Source organism: Loxodonta africana, chromosome 8 (genome assembly GCF_030014295.1).
Source record: "Loxodonta africana isolate mLoxAfr1 chromosome 8, mLoxAfr1.hap2, whole genome shotgun sequence".
NCBI classification, from domain to species: domain Eukaryota; kingdom Metazoa; phylum Chordata; class Mammalia; order Proboscidea; family Elephantidae; genus Loxodonta; species Loxodonta africana.
In genome coordinates, this window is record NC_087349.1 from 37,235,549 (window position 1) to 37,253,758 (window position 18,210).

Here is an 18,210-nt window from a genome sequence, read left to right on the forward strand (position 1 = left end):
GTCAGAAAGTCTAAGAATATAAAAGAGGTAATTCCTACACTTATTAAAAGATAAATATACTTTTTTGGTACATTAAGAGATGATCTAGAAATTTTCAAGAATGATTTAGGATTTAATGTATATGCTATACCAATAATTTCACAAAAGGAGACCCAGACATATAAATAACCAAAAAAAGAAAAAAAAAAAACCTGTTGCCCTCGAGTCAATTCCGACTCACAGCGACCCTATAAAACAGAGAAGAACTGCCCCATAGGGTTTCCAAGGAGCGGCTGGTGGATTCAAACTGCAGACCTTTTGGTTAACAGCCGTAGCTCCTCATCACTGTGTCATCAGGGCTTCTTTATAAATAAATAGTCAAGGGATATTTTGGAGAACAAAGAAAACAAAATATTATTGGCACTTCTGATTTTTTTGTGAAGTGCCTTTTTTTTCCCCCCAAATACAATAAATTTCAAGCTTTCAACAGGGTTTTCAATGTTCCACACACCTAAATCTTAGAATTATTTTCAAAATGCAGTTTGTTGACATGATATGCTGGTAAGGTCTTCAAATATGTGAATTTTCAGAAGCTGTAGCGATTCTTGCTTCACTTTCAAACAACTCTTCATTTTTTGGTTTGTGATTTCATACCCAGTGAAAACCATGGATCATTGCTAATGATCCACTAACCAGACAGTAATTATATAAAAAAAAGAAAAAAAAATTATATAGTCATCTTAAAATTTAAAAAAAAGTAAAAATGCCAATCATATGAAGCAGAGTAGCCTGCATCTCTGCAGAAAGATGGTCACATTTCTGCTTAGAGCTCTTATTTGCCCTTATCACCCTAAAGGTTAAGACAGCAGAGCAAGCAAAATATCTGCCTCTAGGAGTTTCCTTCCCTCTCCCAGTGCTGACCCTTCTTTTCTGTACAGAGGCACCCTGTATTGTCCTGGGACTTACACCTTCTCCTTTTAGTAAAAAATGAAAGGAACAGTTCTCAATGATCTTGTACTTTTTGGTTGACTGATGTAATACTTTGATTAAAACTCTCACTAAACTTTTTCAACTAAGCCTTACAGTTTAAAAAAAAACTTCTGATTACAAAAATGAACATACATTCACTGTAGAGCTTTTAAGCAAAAATCAAGCAAACAGCATTCATAATCCTACTTCAGAAACAACCACTATTAACATTGATTTTTCTTCATATATCTCAACATATATCTTTACTAAAAAAAATACTTTCTTGATACACGCTTTTCTCCCACTTACTATTCCACAAGTAGCTCTCCACATCATTAAATACCCTTCCCTATTACTTACAATAACCACCATATTTTATCACTGGAACATAACACAAATTATTTTACCAATTCTCTACATTAGATGTTTAAGTTGACTGCATTTCTTGCTATTATAAACAATGTTGCAATGGGTATCTAAACTTGTAGATAAATCTTTCCCCTTTATTATGATGATTTTCTCAGGATTAATTATTAGAAGTAGAATTTCTAGGTAAAAGGGTATGATAATTTTAATGTGGGTCAGCTATCTTTAGTTATGGAGTGGCTAAAAACAAAGGCTGGTATCAGCAGCTAGGAGGCGAGGTCAGTGGCGTACAGAAATAATCCACGGGAACCAGATATCCTAAATAGTCTTCTTAGGTGACTGGAACATAAACTGGATTTCCTTCTCTCAGTCTGACTTGAAGAGAGTCAGAAAGGATGGCCAATAATCTCTCCAGTCTCAGGAGCTCCTTATTTCCTTTCTAGGGAAGCATAGCCTGAGTAGGGCTGTATTCCAAGTGTGACCTATTTCTGGGTAGGGATTCAACTCTTCTCCAAAGCTTCTTTCGGCCACAGGCAGGCTAGGGCTGAGAGGAAGCAACCCGTATTCTCCTAAGGTCAGGACTGTTTCCCTCCCCTACCTGCCTCAAATCTTATAGAATAATTTGATTAAAACTTTCGGTTCTTGAAGATATTTCTGCAATACCTTTATTGACTATTAGAAATTAAACAAGGAACAATTCCAATCCCCCCTTTCAAGCAACCTACAGTTATTATAATTACTTAATACTAGTTAAATTATTGAGTTTAAGTAGCTCGTATAAACAATCTAGTATCTTGTGACCACTGGTAAGTGGCTCTGTAGGACCAATGGTGTCTCAAAGCCTAGAGCAGTAGTTCTCAAAGTGTGGTCCCCAATGTAGCAGCATTAGCATTTACTAGGAACTTGTTAGAAATGCAAATTCTCCCAGGACCTGCCAAATCAGAAACTTTATTGGAGGTGGGATCCTGAAAGCTGTGTTTTAACAAGCCCTCCAGGTGAGTCTGATGCAGTTTAAGAACTACTGCTGGTGCAGAGGCAACCCTGGTGGCATAGTGGTTAAGTGCTTCGGCTGCTAACCACGTGGTCAGCAGTTCGAATCCACCGGGCGCTCCTTGGAAACTCTATCAGGCAGTTCGACCCCGTCCTATAATAGGGTCGCTATGAGTCAGAATCAACTTGATGGCAGTGGGTTTGTTTTTTTTTTTGACTGCTGCAGAGATCTGGCACCATAAGATCTTTTTGAGGAACTCTTAAGTTGTTTCATAGAATGCAGCAGGTGCAAGGGGGATAGATGCAAAAAATAAGATGGGTCAGGGAGGACTTCCTCTGTCATAACAAAGTCTGGACTTTATGAAGTAATCCAGTTTTTCTGAATCACCTGGTGCCAGATCTAACTAATCAAATTCTGGGGGTAGGGCCCAGAACAGGATCCCCATGTAGTACTCACGAACAGTCATGTTCAAAATCCATTGTTCTGGCCTGCCTCACCGCTGCCTACAAAGACATCTGCCTGTACAACTGCAGGCTCCTTTTCTCTCCAACCCATTTAAAGCTTTGTTCTCTCCTCCTTTACCCCCAAACTCCAAGATACATTTTATATTTTCTGTAATACAGAGCTATTTTTATTGGTGTTCCCCAATGTCCTGCAACTGAAACCTATTTTGCTTTTAGTGTTGAAGTTTCTGACAAGAGAACTATCTTCTTGAACAGAGGAAGTTCTGAAGAGCAGGGCCTGAAGCTTTATGGACTCCCTAGAGTTTCTGAACCCAATAACTGTATAGAAAAATGGGCATATGGACATATACATTTCTCAGAGGCAAGAGTGCACAGCTTTTATCAGGTTCTCAAAGAGGTCTGTGATGTTCATAAAAGTGTCAAAGAAAAAAACCAGCAAAAAGCCCACTGGTTTAGAAAGCAAATGATATCTAAATGGCAGCGAGATAAACATTGCACAAAATGGAGTTCCTGGGTGGTGCAAATGGTTAAGTGTTTGACTATGAGGTGGTTGGAACCTACCCACAGGTGCCTCGGAAGACAGGCCGGGCAATCTACTTCTGAAAGGTCACAGCCTTGAAGATCCTATGGAGGGAGCAGTTCTATTCTATACACATGCGGTTGTCATGAGCTGGAACTGACTCAATGGCAACTTACAACATATTAAATACCACACATAACAACACTGGCGAGTGAGACAAATTTGAGGTGCTACGCTTTCCCAATATGGTGATGTAAAGCTCTAAAAGCTGGGCTTCTATAGTCTAGAGGCTTTAGTCTCCTCAGGGATAGACTGATGAAGATGATGACTAGCCATCAGTCGACAGCTTCTTTCTATCAGGCATTCTGGTAGAAAGTTTACATACAATCTTCCCATGAGGAATGCAGTTTTGTTCCTGTTAATAAGAATCATAAATGGTTATAAACTTATCCCAATGTGTCAGTGACAACACACTTCTGCAAGTCAGTCAACTGGTTATGACTTCATTCAGTGACTATACTGCCATAGTTGAAGGTCCATCAATACCTACACATTCCTGCTTCTGAGAGTCTGCCAGTTCCTGACCACCACTATTTCCAAACACCGAAATAAGATAAGCAGTCTGCTTTGTTCAGAAAGACTATGTCTTATAAGTACAGGACTCACCATCTAGCAACAGTGAACCCAGCTTTTATTTATTTATTTTTATTGTACTTTAGATGAAGGTTTACAGAGCAAACTAGTTTTTCATCAACCATTCAGTACACATTGTTTTACGACATTGGTTAACAACCCCACGACATGTCAACACTCTCCCTTCTTGGCTCTGGTAAACCCAGCTTTTTGTTTCAGATGTTGTGTAGGAACCTCTGCCATGACAGAAACATGTCCAAGGGTCGTAGCCAGTAAGATGTTGAGGGGACTGGAATCCAAGCAGTCTGACTCCGGAGTCCAAGCTTTGAGTCATGATAGTCTACGAGGCAAATACCTTAACATTCGGATTATGATGGAAAGAGTGGTTTCTCTCTCCCTTTCTTGGTCACAGAAACGGTGCTACTGAAATATAGTAAATGGTAGTTTATTGTTGCTCCTTCCTGATTTTATTGTTATTTTTTTATGGACTCTGTGAAAGGCAAGTCCCTATGAAGTAAAGCAGTGTTATTCATCAATTTTTACTATCAGAAGTATCTATTTTTTAATTGAATCAAACTTAAAATATAATAGCCTCATAAATGCTAAAATTTGAAGTTTCTAAATATGCATATCGTATACTTATAGACCAATAAGATATTTATACTTAGAAGGTATTATTAGTATAAAAATATAAAAAAATTTTTTTCTTAATAATATTTAAACTTCTGGATTGTTTACAAAACATTCTGAGAGACAATCCCAGGAAACAAAATTTTTCTGTCATTAAATTACCTTTATTGATATAATTAGCTTCTTAGTCTTTAATGTATCAACACAGAAAATACACCATATGTACACAGTTTTTTCATATAAAAAGTAATTAAGAAAAATTGGCAAATATATCTAGGAACAAATGGGCACTAAAAACATTGTTTGCCATGAGAGCTTAAAGTCCACAGTTCTCTTTGTAAATGCTACACCCCCTCACTGGGTTTTTGATACCCCCTGTACAATGTTCCCCACTGGCTTTCATTCTCAGTTTTCATATCAAGCTGAAAATTCTTGGCCTGCAGCTTGGTCTTTTTAAGATCCGTAAATCTGAGCAAGCAGTCCATAAACATGGCTCAGTAATAATCCTTTTTTTTTTTTTTTTTTATTGCATTTAAAAACGTGTCAGTAATTCGGAAGACAGGACATGAAGGGACAGGAAGAAACCTATAGAGGTGGTAAAATGAGAGGGGCAGATTCCAGGAAGGAGAGCTGTTAAATGCAGGCAAGCTAAGAGCAGTGCAAAGAACTCATTGCAGAGAAATACAAAGTTATGAGTAAGGAACACCACATTATACAAAACGTTAAGTACACTCATGGTACTCATCTGCTATAAGACACTGAACAGAAGAGTAAACGTTTAGTAGAGGATAATGCTCTAAACCTTTAGCATAGTGCTTAAACAGCTAAATAGATTCTAAGGTGTTTATTGCCTTGGTATAAGTCAAAGGATGTTATTTAAAAACCAAATAACTGACTTTATTTGCAACAAAGGGTAGTTCGGGTCACCTTGCTTTAAAAAAGTTTTCTATTACGGAATATTCAAGTGAAAGCAGGCAGAATGGCATAAGAGCTTTGACTAGAGGCTTTGATATTCAAGAGGATTACACAAATGAGCACTAGAGTGTCTTTTGGCGGAGAGACTATGAAGAAACTCATAAAAGCAGACACAATTCTAAAGGGACCATGAAGGTTAAAGAATGTAAGGATTTGGGGGAAATGTTACATGTGGTAATATTCAGACAAGAAGCATAAAAATAAATTAGGAGAGAATTTAACACTAAAAAATGACACGTATTTTTTTCCATCTTCATTACAGAGAGTTACCATTCTTTTCTCCCTCCCAAAGCAAGAAATGGTTATCAACAAGGACTCAAATGAAATAGTCACTTTTCTTAAACTGAAAAACAAAAATGCAGCCAGGAATCAGACACAGCCAGGCAAAAGAAATGCCAGCTATTAGCTCTGTGTGAGATTTAACAAATTTATCCTGTATTTTCTCTTTTTTTTTTTTAAGGCAGAAAACCAAGTCCTTACCTGTTAGGTAAAAAGACTTGACAAAATGGTAAAAGGAGGCATGGCTGGTCCCAGGTGCATTATTGCCAGTTTTGAAGAAAAATGTCAAAGCTGAAACTTAATTTCCGTTACCCACACCCTTGGCTGACGCTGATGACTGACACCAGATAACTTACACCTCAGAGAAAACACAGTAGGGAATTCAAAGACTAATGCAGTGCCCAGAAAGATACTTTAAGATTTATGAAGGTATCAATGGCTGAAGCTTTTGTGGTGGCTGGAATCTTCCCAAGCTGCCTGCGCCACTCAAAAGCAGAAGAATAACTCAGGCAAGTTCTACCAAACAAAAAAAAAAAAGAAAAAAAACAAAACTCCAAGCCCGTTGCCATCACGTTGATTCCGACTCCAGAAATCCTAAGGATTAATTATGGTTGCCTCTCATCACAAACTCTAATCTCTCCTCACACACATTTCTGTGGTAGGATTTGAATGGCATTAACAATCCTACCAAGTCCTGAAAGAACTCTTAAAAGAAATATATTGCAAGTGTGTAAGAAGAGAACCTGAGGTGAAAAACACCAACACTCTATTCATCGCAGAAGTCAGAAAAAGATGACGAGGATGCTAAAGTGGGTACACCTCTGTTTCCATCATCTTTGCTCTTTGCCTAGTCTCTCTTGACTCACTCTCTTCTTTCTCTAGTTTTAGGAAACGGATACATTCCTTACACTCTGAAACATAATTTGAAAATTAACGTTTAGCTGGTAACTAAGACTGACCGCTTCCCAGAAATAACTGCCCTACAGAAAGCAAAACTGAGAGGTTTAGTCAATAATATCCATTGGTGTTAATTTAATGAGAGAGAAAAAAGAGAAGTGACCTAATATCCAACAATAAGAGAATGAGTAAATGAATTATGGAAATTAAGTAGTCATTAAAAATGTGTTTTGACAGGTCTAGTGGCATGGGGAAAAACTCAGAACAATGTTAAATGAAAAAATTATACAAAACCATATTTATAGTATGAGCTCTATTTTTAAAAAATATATGACTTTTTTTAAAAAAAAGAAACTACCAAACAAAGGAAGTAAACAAACAAAAAGGCTAAGCTAGAGGTGGGAAAGAAATTAGTTTTGCTTTTTCCTCCTTTTTCACGGTGGCTGCTCTAGGAGGCTTCATGCCCATATCTCAGGAAGTCTGTCTAGGATAGATGAATTTACCCGTTTAGTAAAATTTCTAAAGATAGCTTTTTCCCTTAACGTATCTTTAATTTAGTGACTGCTTAATTCATATTCCCTTTGATGTGATGTCTGGAACACTGCACAAAATGCTTCTGCTGTTACTTTTTGAGCATGTACATTTACAACTTTCCCTCTCAATTTCTCTAGTAAAGCCTTAACATTAAGTTCTCTCTGAAAGCCTTACCTTTCTTCTTCTTTCTTAGCTCTTAAAAATAAAAGTCTCCTTGGATGTCGTTGTTGTTGTTAGGTGCCATCGACTCGGTTCCAACTCATAGTGACCCTGTGCACAACAGAACAAAACACTGCCCGGTCCTGTGCCATCCTTACAATCGTTGTTATGCTTGAACTCATTGTTGCAGCCACTGTGCCAGTTTGTCGTACTGTGGGGGCTTGCGTGTTGCTATGATGCTGGAAGCTATGCTACTGGTACTCAGGTACCAGAAGGGTCACCCGTTGAGGGCAGGTTTCAGCGGAGGTTCCAGACTAAGACAGACTAGGAAGAAGGACTCAGGCAGTCTACTTCTGAAAAGCATTAGCCAGTAAAAACTCCTTGGATAAAGTGTAAGTAAAATCATGAAAAGCAAATTAAAAAAAAAAAAAAAGTCACCAGATAGTGTCTCTGGAATTACAGGTTCTTAAGTAATCTTTTTAGTAGTTAATTAGTTTCGAAAATGCAATCTTTGGAACACATCTGTAGCTTAGCTTCCTTTCTATAGATCGGGGGGCATGCCACTCATCACTCCTGATACTCTTCATTCCAGGATTTTACTCTTGTGCCTACTAGAGTTAGGTGTGTACTTTAAAAAAGAAACTCATTTTCCTTCAAATATATGGAATACTTTGGTAACAAAAAGTATTTATAATATATGATAGAGTATCAAATCTTCATTCAGTTTAATTTATGCAAAAATAGAAAAATTCATGGTATTTTCTTTATTATATTTGGGGATAATGAAACAAAAATCAGAACATCTGCTGGCATGTTAAATGTCTTTCTAATTAAATTCAGCAGTTGAATGAGTCAATTCATTAGCAACAAGCCTGGTTTATTATCTCATTAATACAGATGGTTAATATCAGGCAGGGAGGAACAAGAAAACCTCCACAAGTACAAAAACAATTGCCAAGTGACATGGGCACCAGGAAGAATACTATTTGAAGCAAAGTGCTAAGAACTTAGCTTTTCAAAGATTAAGACTAAAATCAATTTGCTAAACATGGAAGAAAGGAGGACATTCATTTATAAAGGTATTTTTTAAAAAAAAAATCACAAAGGCAAATTGGTAGCTCCGGCTCTCAAGTCTACAACCTGACGGCCCTCATGCCAAATCTACCCTGCCGATACATTCTATTTGATATGTGTTTCAATTTCAGTTAGTTACCATCAAAAAATTCAAAGAGTACACACTTAAAAAACTCCAGAATTTGACTTTTTTTTTTAATACTGGGAATTCAGACTGCGAGCACGTTTCCACATGTCAACAATCCGTATCTAGGTGGGGGCTGCTTCTTTAGGGTAGGTATGCTCCCATTTGCCACAATCCTTACCACTCCCTACTAAAAACATTAAGCTGGAAGTAGTATTAATTCAAAGTGGTCATTGTTAAATGAAATGGAATACCTGTTATTATTAATCCCATTTTTCACCCCACTTCCTTCATTTGTTACCTAGCAGACCCCTTGTAGGCTCTGGGTTCATGGCCTGGGTTCTGCTATATACATTTATGTTATGCCCCATTTTCTTCACCTCACATCTGAACCCACAAATTACAATGTGGAGAGAAGCTGAGGAACTGCTAGAGACTATTTCTCTTGCCAGTTTTTTAGTTTGATGAAGGCAGAAAGTTTTCTGTTTTGTTTCTTCTGGTTCTAGCACCTTACACAGTGCCCAGCGCAAAGTAGATGCTGGGTAAATACTTGTTTGATTAGTAAACAAATGGTCATTAAACAGGGAGAAGCAAGAATAATGATGGAAACAAACCCCCTAAAATACAGCTTTTTAGGAATATTAGGTGTGGATCCAGTAAGTAAAAAATTGTGTGTTGAGTATGTTCACTGTCACCAAGAGATGATGTTTGCAGTCAGTGATGTATATAATCCCCTTTGAAAAATACTCAAAAGGAAAACAAATACCTGTTAAGTTCCTTATAGAAAACAATGTACTGTTTTCTGAGGTGTTGCCAGATAAAGGACTTTATAATCCATTACCCTATGTAAAGAACATAGAACTGTTTTGTATTTCTCCACTCTAACCACATTTCCCTAATACTTCGCAAAGAGGGGAAAGAAAATAATAGGTATTCAATAGGGTCTGAAGAATTCAGTTCAAGAATTACAGTTTTAAAACCTTTGAAATAAGCACAAGAACATCCTACTCCATCCTCTTGCTAATGGACTTCCCTGGAGATTTTCTTAAATGGCTGGCCAACACACCCTTTCCCAAGGGTAGAGATACACCCTTCATTCTTTCTAAAAAAAGGTAACTTTATTTTCTCAACAAAAACAAAGGATTTTTGTTATTTCTATGTACTCAAAAAGACATCTAGGAGATAAAATTGGGGCACTGCAGCAGCTGAACTTCAAAGTAAAGGACAGCTGAGAGAAAGGTACAAAATATTTCAAATCAGAATTATTTCAGAAAATTCATGATTTATGTTTGCTCTGCCTATAATTGAAGTTGTCAACAATCAATGTCCAAGGAAGCAGGGGTCAAGAAAGCAAACAACATATTGCACCGGGCAAATCTGCTGTACAAGGCTGCATTAAAATTTTAAAAAGGTAAGGTATCACTTTGATGACTAAGGTATGCCCAACCCAAGCCGTGGTCTTTTCAGTCGCCTCATATGCACGTGAAAGCTGGACAAGGAAAAAGGAAGACAGAAGAACTGATGCACTGGGATTGTGGTATTGACAAAGAACACTGAATATACCTTGGACTGCCAGAAGAACGATGAAATCAGTCTTAGGAGAAACAATACAAACAGAATGCTCCTCAATGTGAGGATGTTGAAACTTCTGCTCACTTACTTTGGACACACCATCAGGAGAGACCAACAACTAGAAAAAGACATCATGTTTGGTAAAGTAGTGGGTTAGCGACAATGAGGGAGAAACCCTCAATGAAATGGACTGATACAATAGCCCCAAGAATGGACTCGAATGTAGCAACAGTCATGAAGATGGCACAGGACTGGGCAATCTCGGAGCTGACTCAACAGTGACTCACCACCACCATCACCATAACATGTCTATAATATGTAAAAATCTCTTATTCACTCATTCCAGGAACATTTTTTTGGAAACCTAGTGTGCTGGGCATCAAGCTAGGACAAAGGACTAGAGAGATCTTTGTGGATCCTGATTTTGAAGCATAAGTTCAGTCACACGCAATTACAACATGCGGCATTTGTTATAAAGAAAGGTACGTATGTGCCAAGGTACAGGGAAAGATCGTGGGAAGGAGGGCACCTAAGTCTGCCAATCGAAGTCTAAGAAGGTGCCGCCAAGTTAACTGTCTGAACCAAGACCTACACACAAACAGGAGTATATGAGAGGAACAAATGGAGCTGAGGAGAGCAGGGCAGCCACGGGCACTTCAGGGAGCAAGAGGCACAAAGGCAGAGACAGCATATTCAGGGAACTAAGAATATTATTAGTATTCAGTGATCTGACTCCAATAACGAAGCAATCAAAACAGTCCAGGTGAGATGTAGTGAGGGTCTGAATTAGGGCAGCGGTGATAAAGGAGGAGGACCAAACCACAGGTGCTTATTAGATCAGGCCCACCTGGGTGATCAGACACACTGTGCTGCTACTGTTTTCTTGAATGGACTGACTTCTGGATTCCTGACCAGATGAACCTGACTTATCTTAGTTTCTGAACTCTGGCTCTGTTTTACAGGTCGGGCCTGGCAATCCACAATGGCAACTTCCTTGGGCTCTGTTCCAACATCCTGGTAGGTAGATGTTCAGTTTTTTGGAAGATCAGCAATTTTAACTTTCAGACTGTTTTTCACCAGCTCAAATTTCTGCCTGGCTCTACAGGTTCTGGGGCCTGCCTGCCTCTTAAAAATTTTGTGACAAAGTTAACTTGTTCTTTTTTTTGATAATTCTCTATTGTATCTGCTTCTCATTTTTTTGTTCTCTAAGCCATGGCTTCTGAAAGATCCTTGGCTTTACTGTATGCTTCCGACGCTTTTCAGAATATAAAGGATGAGTTACTAACTACAGGCAGAAAAGGTACTTTTTAAAATACTCCTTTCCAAAAGGTGATACTTCTCAGCATCTACATATCAAAACATAGTAGCTTTCCACCTAAGAAACAATAGCAGGGAGAAAAAAAATTGCTTTTATAGTCTGAGTCATTAGCTATTACGACAGACTTACTGGCAATTGCTTGGCTTTTTCTTATGCTTATTAATAACAGGTAAGTAAGGAATAGGAAACTAGTTTTCAGTGCCTAAAATCAATCAGACACTCCCCACTGCCGTATTTTATCTCAACAGAAATTGTATCCAGCCAGTACTTCGGAGTATTAATAAATTTAGGTGACATTAAAAAAAAAGTAAAATAAAATCCTTGTTACTCACGTTAGCAGAACTCAAAGACACATACACACGCACACACAAAAGCTGGGTGTGATGCTGCTGCCCATTACAGCACTGTCTATCCTGCACACCAAAAGTGGTTCTAAGACTTTGTTGTGTATCCGAAACACCCGGAACTCGGTAAAACACAGATTGCTGGGTTCCACCCAGTTCCTGATCCAGCAGGTTTGGGATGGGGCATGGGAATTCACAGTTCTAACACCAGGTGATGCTGGTGCTGCTGAGGAACCATATTTTGAGAACCACTGCTGTACATCAACACAGAGTGTGGGTGTGGACGACGAGCTGGTGTCCCAATTGTGGTTTACCACCTTCTAAAATGTTTCGGGGGGAAAAAAATCAGCGACTCCAATCTAGTCAGACAGCTTACAAAGTTAAGTCACTATCCTTTAAGGAATGAAAATAAGAGAAATGCAAGTGTGTTTCATGGCTATGTTAACAGAGATGCTCAGTGGGAGAGCTTAGGATGCTGCAGTTTCATTAGCATGATCCAGTGTTGCTATGGGGACCAACTGGAGAGGAATCATCAGTACACAAAGGAATGAGAAGAGGGGAACTGAGGAATTAAAAAAAGAACATTTCTGAGAACATAAAGCAAAGTCATATTGCCCATTTCCTGGTATTTATATAAATTAAGGTATAAATTCTGTAACAATGCGATAAAGCCATATATAGATCTCTCCATCTTTAGAAGATGCATAGTCGTTCTGTGATTCAGTGACACTGCACTTGAATACACAGGCCTAAACACTCTTATTTGAGGAGTGCATTTCATGACTACTTTTCAGATAGGAAACAGAAGCAGGGAGGTGCCAGTGTTTTGCCTAAAGTCCAAGGGTTTCACTGGCAGAGAACATTGCAGGCCCCCAGATTGTGGGTTTGCTGATTCTACTCTGACAGTCTCCAAGAATCAGGCAGAGCTGTTTTTCTCCTAGGGACACTATGGGCATATATGTATAATACAGCTTTTGGCCATTAAAGAGCTTTTTTTCCCTCTTTGTGTCTCAAGAAGACCACAGCTCTACCTCTGTAGTGGACAAAGGAACAATACCCATGGACTTGTGCTCTATTCACTAGCCCTTTTAAGGAACATGCTAAAAGAACAGCAGGGTTCTATGGTTACCTGTTAAAACGTCAAGTTGATTCTGACTCACAGCAATCCTCCGGGATAGAGCAGAACTGCCCCATAGGGTTTCCAAGGAGTGGCTGGTGGATTTGAACTGCCGACCTTTTGGTTAGCAGCTGAGTTCTTAATCACTGCACTACCAGGCCACTTTATTCCAGGGCTTCGAACCTGTTCATTCTGGTTCTAACTCCTGCTGAGAACTTGCATTTCTAACAAGTTCCCAGAAAATTATACTGTAGGAATCACCTGGGTATCTTGTTAAAATGTACATTCTGATTCAGTATATCTGGGGTGGAAATGTAAATTCTCAGCAGAGAACTTGTTAGAAATGCAAATTCTCAGCAGGGGTTAGAACCAGACAGAACTAGTTTGAAGACCTGCTTTATTCTCAGTTCAGTATTCCACTCAGAGGCCTAGTCTTTCTTCTCCTTTATTGTAATAAACAAGCCTCTTACACGGAAAACACAGCTGTAATCCAAAGGAAATGATCACAACAATGAATATCTCATTAGCCTTATGCTTCTTAAATAATGAAATTGGAAAAATACAAATAATGGCTCTTCGCTATGCATGTAGTTCAGCAAAATATTTCAGTGAACTGTTCATATATTTGTGCATCAATGTACAAAAAGTTACGTAAGCCCACAAGGTATGCATGGGATTGAAGTTAGCTATGCTTGCCGAAGCTGGGTCAGTCTTACAAGTTAATTGCTCATTTATGTGTCCTGGTTCAAGTGGTATTGAAAAGGCCTCCATTTCTCAAAAATGCATCCTGGTTTTGATGCACAAAATCATATCAATATTGATCCTTTCTTTTTGCATTACACAGTGCCCTCTGCAGTGAGCAGTCTTTAAAAATGCAAGCTATCACTGAAAGTATACTGTGCCACTAACAACCTCAGTGCAGTTTACCAGGTCATTTGCAGAAGGAATTCGATGAATCAATCAACACAATGCACCCCGTTTGCTCTGTACAGAGCGAAGCACAATGAAGCACAGAAAGACAGACGAACTTCAAGGAGCCTCCAGTCCAATTTATGAAACAAAATATATACACATAAAACAAAAATGTAAATAATATTTGAGTGCCAAGTAATTTGGCATATTATAAAGTAATATTTCTCAAACTGTTTTTAAGATGGAACTCTTTTCCAAACTATCTTACATAAAATCCCAATATATAAAATTAATAAAAGCAGAACTTCCTTAGTTACAGACGAGACAGAGGGGAGGCCAAGGGAGCCATCTGCGCTAGCTGCTCCTCACCCCCAAAGGGGCTCTTTGGAGCCTGCAGAATCTGGGAGTACAGTTTAAAAATCATCAAGTTTAGCACAAACCAGACATTCCTCTCTACCTGGTAATTCTGACAAAGACATATCACGGGGTGGGGCTGGGGGACAACTATTAAAGTGTTCTTTTTATTTTTTATGGAATTAAAATGTTGTCGCCATTCTTTTCTCCCAACACTATGACCATGCAAAGTTCTTTAGTTTAAAAGAAAATGCAGTGACAATAGATTCATACTCAGGATTAAAAAAAAAAAAACAAAAAACTCCCATTAATCAATAAAAAAAAAAGCAAACAATCCAACGGTAAAAAAAAAAAGGGGGGGGTGGGGCAAAGCATATAAATAGGCAGTTTTTACATGCGGAAACTAGACTGACCAAAAGACACACAAAAAGATACTACCCTCTCAAGTAATCAAGGAACTGTTACGCGTGTATTTTATACAAAAGAAAGTGACACAACCACCTCAAGGCGCCAGAGATGGTTAGATAATAAGGAGGTCACCATATTAATTTTGGAAAAAGGTATTAAGGACTCCAATTAGAGGGCAATGGGAAAGGAAAGAAACAATGGGTGTTAAAGATCCAGGGAAGTATAATCATTAGGCTTCAGAAAAGATGTGAAAGAGAGGTATAACTAAAACAAAAACAAAATGAAGTCACAATACAAGGGTTTATATGCTTTCTCCACTTCATCCTACCCTCTTTTCTCCTGAAAGCAGTGCCAGTGGATATGGGTAAGCAAGCATGAGGCTCTTTGCTGGCAGTGTTGGGGACGAGGGAAGAGAGAAGTTTTCTCCTAGCTTTAGTTGTGGGAAACTGCTTACCAAAGAAAAGAAGATGAATGTTTCCGTTTCAGATGCTCTGGGCAATAGCTGTTGTAAGATGTCCAGAACAGCTATGGAATGGAGCTTCACCCTTGCACTGACCTGGAAAGGACATCGGAGTGGGACCTAAGAAGCTACAACCATACAGAGCTCAAGTTCTTTCTCACTTCTTTCCCTCTGCCTGCTCGTCCTTCTTTTTCTTTTCCCTTCTCCTCTTTTTACCTTGTGTGAGAGCCCCAATAAGGTAGGAGGGTAGCTGGGGCTTCAGCTGGCAGTATCTCTCATCTTGGCCAAGCTGCACTGGCCCTCAGGGCCACTGGATCTGAAAGCAATTTATGGACTGATGGCTGTCACTGTCTTGGGGTGGGGGTGGAAGGGGAGGGATAACTGGAAAAAAAAAAGGGGGGGGGTACTTATTACTTGAAAGACCATGAGCCAAAATGACTGGGAGAAGAGTGGTCACTAACAAATTAGAAAGCCAGGAAGAGTTTCTGAAGGGAGGGCTAGAAAAGAGAGTACGTATGAGAAAAAAATTCTGTTTTTGGCATGGTAAACATTTCAAAAGGTATATAATTATTCAAAAGATATATAATTTGTGCTCTTCTGTGCCAGTAACTAGGTATTTAAAGTAGAAATAAAATAACAGGATTTATGCTACTTTTCCTAGGCAACAGAGAGTGGAATACACTACAATTCATCTGTGAAAATTGTTCGTAATTGCCTTGGGGAATTTTTGTCTAATCATATAAATAATTGCATATTATAAAGCTTTAAACTACTAAATTATAAAAATTATACTTAATGCCTAGATCAAGATTATAAATAGAAAGTGTAGGTTAATTAAGAAATATACCATCTAATCACATGATCATAAATTCTACGTACTTTACTGAAATTAGGCAACTAAATGACATCACAAGCACGGAGATCTTCAGTTATCTTACCAGATAGAGGTAATAAAGAAAACCATATATATATATTATATATATATATATGCGGTTTAAAAAAAAAAACTGGTTGGGTAAAATGTACTTATTCTTTTTCTATTCCTTCTGTCTCTCTCTGCATATGTAAATTCTTGTCTACCAATTTCTCTGTTTTAATTCTACAGAAGTAAAAGTCACTGGTACCCAGAAATGTCAATGGGCCCACCTTGATAAACAGAAGTATGTTATGATCTAAAAACACAACAACAGAAAGAAACATTTGGAATCTCAATAGGTTACATAAACAGAGAACCTAGTTGGGAGAACTGCTGCTTGTTACATAGCAGACAAGCAAGAGCAACTTTTATTTACAGTTTCATATAAAAGATACCTAATGCAAAATTTTAGAAAGGGATACAACTGGAAAAAAAAAGTTGATATTTCAAAAATGAAAACTGGGACCTGTGTTTCAGTATTTAGAGATACTGAGATGCATGGGAATACTCCGTGCATTAAATTGTTCATTAAAATATAATAATGGTTTTGTTTTCAAAAACAAACAAACCACTCTACATTTTAAATGCTTCTGCATTCAATGGACAGCACTACTAAAGTCACCACTAAAATGACAATATGCCAAGAGCAAAGAGATCTAGGGTTCCGATGACAGTGCTGATGCTAAAAACTAGTTGTTTGACCTATGTTTTTTGCTTCTTAATTTGGTCATCTGGTAAATGGAGTTAAAGTGAGGAAAATGAGATCAGGCATAGGACGATGCTCCAGAAAATACAGCTTGCTAATGATGTGGCGAGCATGGTGGAGAAGAGCCAGTGTAGCCTTGCTTCTTCTGCAAGGATAGTGTTCTCTAGGCAGAAGAGAAGACAATGGAACCAGGGGTGCCTCTGCTTCAGCACTGGACACACCAAACCAAAAAACCAAACCCATTGCCATGGAGTTGATTCTAATCATTCTAATCATAGAGACCCTACAAGACGCAGCTCCCCATAGGATTCCCGAGGCTGTAAATCTTTATGGAAGCAGGCTGCCACATCTTTCTCCCATGGAGTAGCTGGTGGGGTCGAACTGTCAACCTCTCGGTTAGCAGTTGGGCACTTACCCACTGTGCCCCAGGGCTCCACTGGACACACCAAAAAACCCCATTACCTTCAAGTTGAATTTCGATTCACAGGGACCCAACAGGACAATGTACAACTTCCTCATAGGGTTTCCAAGGTATAAATCTTTAGAGAAGCACACTACCACAACTTTCTCCCACAGAGAGGCTGGTGGGCTTGAACCACCAACCTTTTGGTTAGCAGCCTAGTGTTTAATCACTGCGTCACCAGGGCTCCTAACAGACATAGAACAGATGTCTAATTTCAGGAGTAACGTTGACATTTACTGGCATGTGAACATAAAATGTAAGAGCAAAGTATGTCACTGTCACAACTCTAATATTGAAGCTGAAATATGAAACGGGTAACAGAAAATGAAGCACTAAGAAGAGGAAACAAAAAATTCAGCGTGGATGGTTAGCTTTTGGGTGGACACAGGGAATCAGCAAGAACATTTCATAGAAAAAGTGAAGGTAATATCTGAACTGACTCTTGAGGAATGAATAGGAAGGAGTTGAGGAGGCAGAGAAGGCCAGGGAAGATGTTCTAAACAGAGGGAATATACGAATTAGGGTTAGACTGGAAGGTAGACTGGTCAGAAGATGACTTTAGGCTGTCGAAATACGCAGAGAATATGGGAGTGGATCATTCAAGTAACCTTAGGCTTTTAAAACAACTAGCCGTCATTGTGAAGTTTATAATGTACTCCACTGACTACCGACAAAACTTCAGTGCAGTGAAATGATAGGACAAGAACTTCATCACTAGGTTCTTGACTTAGCACAAAAACATTTGATACATAAACATTAAGACATAACTGCACTAACAACAAAACTGCTATTAAACTGATATTCGGGTTCAGGACTCAGGGTGATCTTGAGAATAGCCATCTTGAAGAGCAGCCAATTTCAACTCTTGCCCATCCATTTCAACGGCTAAGTGATCACCAACTGGTAATGCTGGCTACTGTTTGTGAATGTACACATGCATACACTTCCAGTAATCTCAGAGAAGTGGCCTGAATTCTCAGTCCTTCATTTGTCATCTGGCTTCCAAAGTGATTCAAAGTAGCTAAGTCAACTCAGAACAGGTAGTG

The 18,210-nt window shown here is 38.6% G+C and overlaps 1 protein-coding gene across 2 annotated transcripts in view; it reads right to left on the reverse strand.

The window, feature by feature from the left end:
- ZNF277 (zinc finger protein 277) overlaps positions 1-18,210 on the reverse strand; it is a 120,108-nt gene that overhangs the window by 79,618 nt on the left and 22,280 nt on the right. The window lies entirely within an intron of this gene.